Below are 6,689 nucleotides of genomic sequence, written 5' to 3' on the forward strand. Positions count from 1 at the left end.
AATAATACATATATGCGCTTTATAGGTTGTGTGAATATGCTTTGATCATAACCTTACATGGCCTTTGTATTTTTTTTAAAGAAACTAATAGCCTCTCATAATAAAGAAACAAGTAAAAAAAGACCATGAAGCATACGCATTGTGTTCTATTATTAGATACTCAGTGATGCAAGATCGAAAGAACAAACTAGGTTAGTTCACGAATCATGCTTTTGGTTACATCATTCAAGACAAAATGGAAAGCGTGAAACCGCAAAATCATTCAATCAATATCGCTTACAACGTCAAGGTTTCGATTAAAATTTGAAATTATATCACTCCCGCTGTATGTGTTACACTTGGTACTGGGTAGAATAGGACCTGATGTTAGCTTGAAATAAAATTAATAATTCAAATAGAATTGAAATTAAAAAGTATAGCTCCGGTTTATAATTCCCATCTTTCTTACTAGATCGATACCATGACTTCACTACCGTCTTTGATCGTTGTCTTAGCAGCCATGTACTTCAACTTCTCTTTCTCCTTTTTATTATCTTCCTTTTCCTCACCCTCATTATTCTCTCCTTCTCTCCTCCTCTTCTTCTTCTCATCCTTCTCCTCCTCCTTCTTCTCCTTCTTTCCTTCTTCTTAATTCTTCTTCTTCTCCTCCTCTTCCTCCTCCTCCTCCTTCTTCTTCTTTTCCTTCTTCTTCTTCTCATTCTCCTTCTTCTTCTTCTTTTACTTCTTCTTCTTCTACCACAATTGTCATTACAACTACTTCTTCCACTATTTACTACTACCTTCCCCTTGTTTGCATGTGGACATATCCATCAATACATCGCCCCCCCCCCCCCGAATTCAACCGTATCGTATCTCTGAGTGCTTCATATCAATATTACCAGTAAACATAAGATGAAAGTTTTTTTATAACCATATTTCAATATTATTATGAAATTGATATCTACTCTGTTTCTCTCTTTGAGTGCTACAATTTAATTGCGGTAAACCACAATTTATTGTTGACATGTACAGTTTCTTTTGGTTTACTAACCAAGGATAGTTATCCGAAGACAAACATAACGTCATATTCACACAAAATGCAGGGACTTCCCAACTCACTGCAACATGCATATCACAATGCAATTAGAAATACCACTGAAGTTATTGATAGCCCCGCCTATGCCCTTACCATGGTAACACGCAGTTTTAACACACTTGGAAATGAATCTTTAATGTCTTTACCAAAGATAAATATTTGAAGCAAATTTAAAGAGCAACGGCAGAAATAAAGAAAAATATTTTTCGAGGGTTTTGGCAATAACATGCAGTTTTCATCAGGGGCGGATCCAGCCTTCGCCAATAGGGGGGGGGGGGATTTTCAGCCATATTGTCCCCGATCGGCCGCTCGAAGTTGATTTCTGTTTGTTTGTTTGAAGGGGTAGTCCTAATAGTCACTTCTAAGCTTTATACTTATAAATCAACATAAATATATGATAATCTCATAAGCCTTATTTAAAAAGTGCGAGCGCTTCGCGCGAGCTGATTTTTTAAATATGAATTTATTGTATTTTGTCGAATAATTCTGGGCAATGTTTGTGATCATGAAGAGATGCTAATGCAACTAAATAGTTACTGCGAGCGCGAAGCGCGACCAAAAATTGTTGATATACGTTTTGATCTGATCGAAAAGTGTACTGTTAAGGAAAGCTTGCATACGACACGTTACATATTTTCAACAATCAAAGAATGCAAGCGCAAAGCACGAGCTGATAATTTTTGACATTTCTACCAAAATAATGGAAATTCCAAGCACTTTTTGTAATCGTGAACAGGATAGGTATATAAATAAACAATTGATGCGAGCGCGAAGCTCGAGCGGAAAAGTTCGAGACTTAGACCTAAATACGAGGCACTCTATTCATTTTTGTAATTCATGAAAATTATGAGTACTTGGGGATCTTCCTACATTAATAATGCGAGCGCAAAGTGCGAGCCGAAAATATCTGATAATCTGACTTAGAATCTGGGCATTCTGAATGCATTTTTTAATCATGAAAATAAATAGAGCGAGCGCGAAGTGAGGCCTTAAAATATTTGATATTCCGATCTAAAAAGGGTAAATTTAATTTCTTTATTTCAAGCACTTTGTAGGAAAACTATGAGGTGGATATGAATCGCACTAAAAGGACAAGTCCACCACAACAAAAAGTTGATTTGAAAAAAAGGAGAAAAATTCAACAAGCAAAACACTGAAAATTTTATCAAAATCGGATGTAAATTAAGAAAGTTATGACATTTTAAAGTTTCGCTAAATTTTCACACAACAGTTATATGCACATCCTGGTCGGTGTGCAAATTGGCAGACTGATGACGTCATCCACTCACTATTTCTTTTGTATTTTATTATATGAAATATGAAATATTCTAATTTTCTCCTCCTTGTCAAGTGAAACAAAGTTTTATTTTTCACTGAACATGTGGATTTACCATTATTTTAACAGTTTATGGTTAAGTTAAGTCGGTCCTTATTGTCAAATCTGTAAAAATTGAAATATTGTATTATTCAAACAATAAAAAACAAAATAAATAGTGAGTGATGGACATCATCGACTCTCTCATTTGCATATCGCTGAGTTGTGCATTTTACTGTTTTGTGAAAAAAAGGGAAACTTGAAAATGTCATAACTTTCTTATTTTACATCCGATTTCGATGAAATTTGCAGTGTTATGTTTGTTTGATTTTTATCTATCGATTCAAATCAACAATTTTCTTGGGTGGACTTGACCTTTAACCTTTTAATAATAAAAGCTGATATCTTTAATAATTATTGCTTTTTGACATGGGACCGGGACATTCTAAGGACATTTTGTCATCATATGAAAATGATGACTATCTTCCTATTCCTCTTCCTCAGCGCGAAGTGAAACTTGTCGATATTCCATTCTGAAAAAAGGGACGATTCAATTATTGAAATGTCTTATTAATTAATCAAATAAGCCTATGAGTGCGTGAAATGTGTGAATGTTATTGCCTGAAAACTGGACACTTTAAGCACTTTTGAATAGGATACATGAGTTGATATATTTTTAACAATTAATGCGAGCGCAAATCTCGAGCCAAAATTTTTGATAAACTGTCATGAAATGGGGATTTTCAGTTTGTTAAAGAATTAATATTGTCAGTGGCGTAACTACGGGGGGCATGGGGGCACGTGCCCCCCCCCCCCCCAATCGGCTGACAAAAAAAAAAAAAAAACGGGGTAAAGGAGAAAAAGAGGGAGAAAGGAAGAGAAACTAAATGGGAAAGAAGACATTATTGTTCATTATAATGAAAACCTCCCGTTTTCAAGTCAATATACACCAAACTGCCAAATATATTTCCTCGCACTTCGAGTTATTATTGTTTTATGTACAATAGTATGCTTCTTTTTCATGACTACTTAAAGTGATTGCCCCATTTTAAGGTCTTAATATAAAACATTTCCTGTCCGTGCTTACGTTCGCAGTAGTGGATTGGTGAAATAATGTCTGCTCTCCATGAATTCCTAGAATCAGTCCTTAAAATGTCCCTTTTTCTAATCTGAATATCAAAAATTTTCAGCTCGCGCTTCGCGCTCGCATCATTTGGTTAGTTAACTACGTATTGTCTTCGTGAATTCCTACAAACAAGCCTTAAAATGCCCCTCTTCAGGTCTGAATTTCCTAAATTTTCAGCTCAGGCTTCGCGCTCGCAAGATTTGATTAGTGAGATGGGTATGTTAATCATGATTACAAGTTCTTTATGTGCATGTTTAGATGGAATTCTAACAAAATCAGCAAGCGCTTATTGGCACTCGCATTAGATGACTATGGTGAGATGTGTATACTCTTAATGGATTCCTAAAATATAGTCCTTAAAATCTTCCTGTTTTGGGGTCAATATTTACAAAAATTTCAGCTCGCGCTTCGCGCTCGCATTATGTAGCGAGACAGGTACGTATCATGATTACAAAAGATTGATTATAATGTCCCTTTTTATGTCTGAATATCAAAAATTTTAAGCTCGCGCTTCGCGCTCGAATTATTTGTCCAGTGAGAGACATATCCGTTTAATGGCACTGTCCTTAAAATGTCTATTAGGTCAGTATACCTGGCAACTGGGTGCGCTTTGCGCGCTCACTTAGTGACTCAAAAATTTTGCTGGTGCCCCCCCCCCCCCCAATGCCGTGACCCACGGTACGACACTGAATATTGTGTTATACATAACTCACCAACATGGCACTTTTTCTTATTTTATTACATGGAAAAAGTGTGAATGATATGTCTCCCTTAAAATGAAATAAGTTGCAGCAAAGAATGTATAATGCACTATATCAGTTGTCAATTCAATTGTTTTTGGTTCTTGAAGGGAAAATATTTAATTAACCTAATTTTAAATAATAAAATACAAAATAACAAGTGGGGATATGACATCATTAGTTTGCTCATTGAATATTCATGAAGACATGCCTTAAACTGTTTCACCGAGGTAATGCAAATCTTTAGAATACAATAACTGTGATATTCCTTGTCCGATTTTTAACAAAACTTCATTGTTTTGTACGTCTGAATTTTCTTTATTTGTTCACACCATATTACAATCAGTCTGTGGAGTACCCATTTAAACGTGCTTATAAAGTTTCAGATCAGAATATCAATAATTTTCTGCTCGCGCTTCGCGCTCACATCATTAATGTAGGAAGATACCTAATTACCCATCATTTTCTTGATTTACAAAACATGAATAGAATGTCCCGTTTTGAGTCTTAAATCTCAATTTTGTTTCCGCTCGTGCTTCACGCTCGCATCAATTGTATAGTTATATACCTGTCCTGTTTATGATTAGAAAAGTGCTTAGAATGTCCTGTTTTGAGGTCTGAATCTCAATTTTGTTTCCACTCGCGCTTCGCGCTCGCATCAACTGTATAGTTAAATATCTTTCTTGTTCATGAATCATGATTACAAAAAGTGCTTAGAATGTCCAGTTTTTAGGTCGGAACGTTTGATTGTTGATATATGTATCGTCTTCATGGATAACCGCAAACAAACCTCATAACAGGTCCCTTTCGATCAGGCCAGAACGTATATAAAAAATATCTGCTCACGCTGATTGCACTCGCAGTGATTATTTATTACATACGCATCTTGTTCAGGACCACAAACATTGCTTAAAATTTTCAATTTTCAGGACAAAATACATGAAATTTCCAAAAAAAAAATAGCTCCCAGCACCCCACCGAAAAAATCGTTCCCAGGGCCCTACTCACCAACCAAAATGCGAGCGTGCAGCGCTAGCCGACACTTTTTGACAAGCAGACCTGAATAGGGATATTTTGAGAACTTAAAGAAATACACGAAAATAATAGGTACCTGACAAATCAAATTTTCCGAGCGCAGTGCGAGCAGGAAATATTAATATTCAGACCATAAAACTGACTTAAAAATCAATTTGTAAATCAAACAAAATAACGAAAGTTCGATTTCCGAGCTGAAATATGTTTTGTATATTGACTCCAAAACTTGATATTTTAAGCTCCATATTGAGCAAGATATGTAAATCACCTAATGGGCAACGCGAGCGAAAAATTTTATATAGTGACATTAATTTCTTTTCCAAGTCTTCCTCTCATCTTATTTTTTGCACTGGTCTTTCTCCTCTTCCTTTTTTTCTCCTCTCTTTTCCCTTCTTTTTCTTTTTTTCTTTCTTTCCCCTTTTTTTTGCTCCGGCAATGAGGGGGAGGGGGCCCGGGCCCCTCGATCCTCCTATGGTTATCATGGCAACACAATTTCAGACGCGTTTGGAAAAGGGAATTGCATGTTTATACCCGAAGACTATTGTTGGTATCAGCTTTCACAAGCACAAAACCGTGGAAGCAATTTGATCCGCAATTAGCCTTTCTGGGTCATTCGAGCCAACCCATTCTCATTTTTTTTTTTTAAGTTTGATATAGCTGACTGACAAAGTGTAAGAATATGATTGTCCATCCAACACCGATTCTATTTTTGGTAATTACTGAACTTCCTTTTCCCTAATAGACCAGTTCGGACTTACCTCATGGGCAATTTTGGTCAAATGACCTTTCATTTTTTACATTATGATAGGCAGATTTCAAAGCAAGATATTATGTAAGTATGCCTTACATAGCAGGATGCAGAAATTGTATAGACCAAGTGACTAGAATAGCACACAAATGAACACTCTATGAAAGTATTCGTTGCATTTTTACTTTGAATGCATTAACAAGTTGCTATAACAATGTACTTGGCCAACTGTGAAATACCAATCGCTATTCAATTCATTTATTAATCATATAAAAATATTTAAATACAATGTAAAATAACATATAAATGCAGCAACACATACAACAAATAAACATAATTTATACATTCATGTAAAAGAAAAATCAACATATGGTAAGAGGTAACCAAAAATATTGAAATCCTGTAGGCAGGTGCCCCTTTACAAGTATTAAATTTAACAAAAATAATTCAATTCAAATAGACATAATCATTATACATTCACACATCGAACACAAAATCACCCAAACCCAACACACATCCATGACCCTATGCACTCAAACAAAAGAGAGAGAGAGAGAGAAGAGAGAGAGAGAGAAGGGGAGAGAGGAGAGTATGTTTAGAAAAGGGAAAGGGAATCAAGATGAATAACCACTAATTGTCTTTCAAGTAAA

This window comes from Lytechinus pictus, chromosome 14, assembly GCF_037042905.1.
Source record: "Lytechinus pictus isolate F3 Inbred chromosome 14, Lp3.0, whole genome shotgun sequence".
Taxonomy (NCBI): domain Eukaryota; kingdom Metazoa; phylum Echinodermata; class Echinoidea; order Temnopleuroida; family Toxopneustidae; genus Lytechinus; species Lytechinus pictus.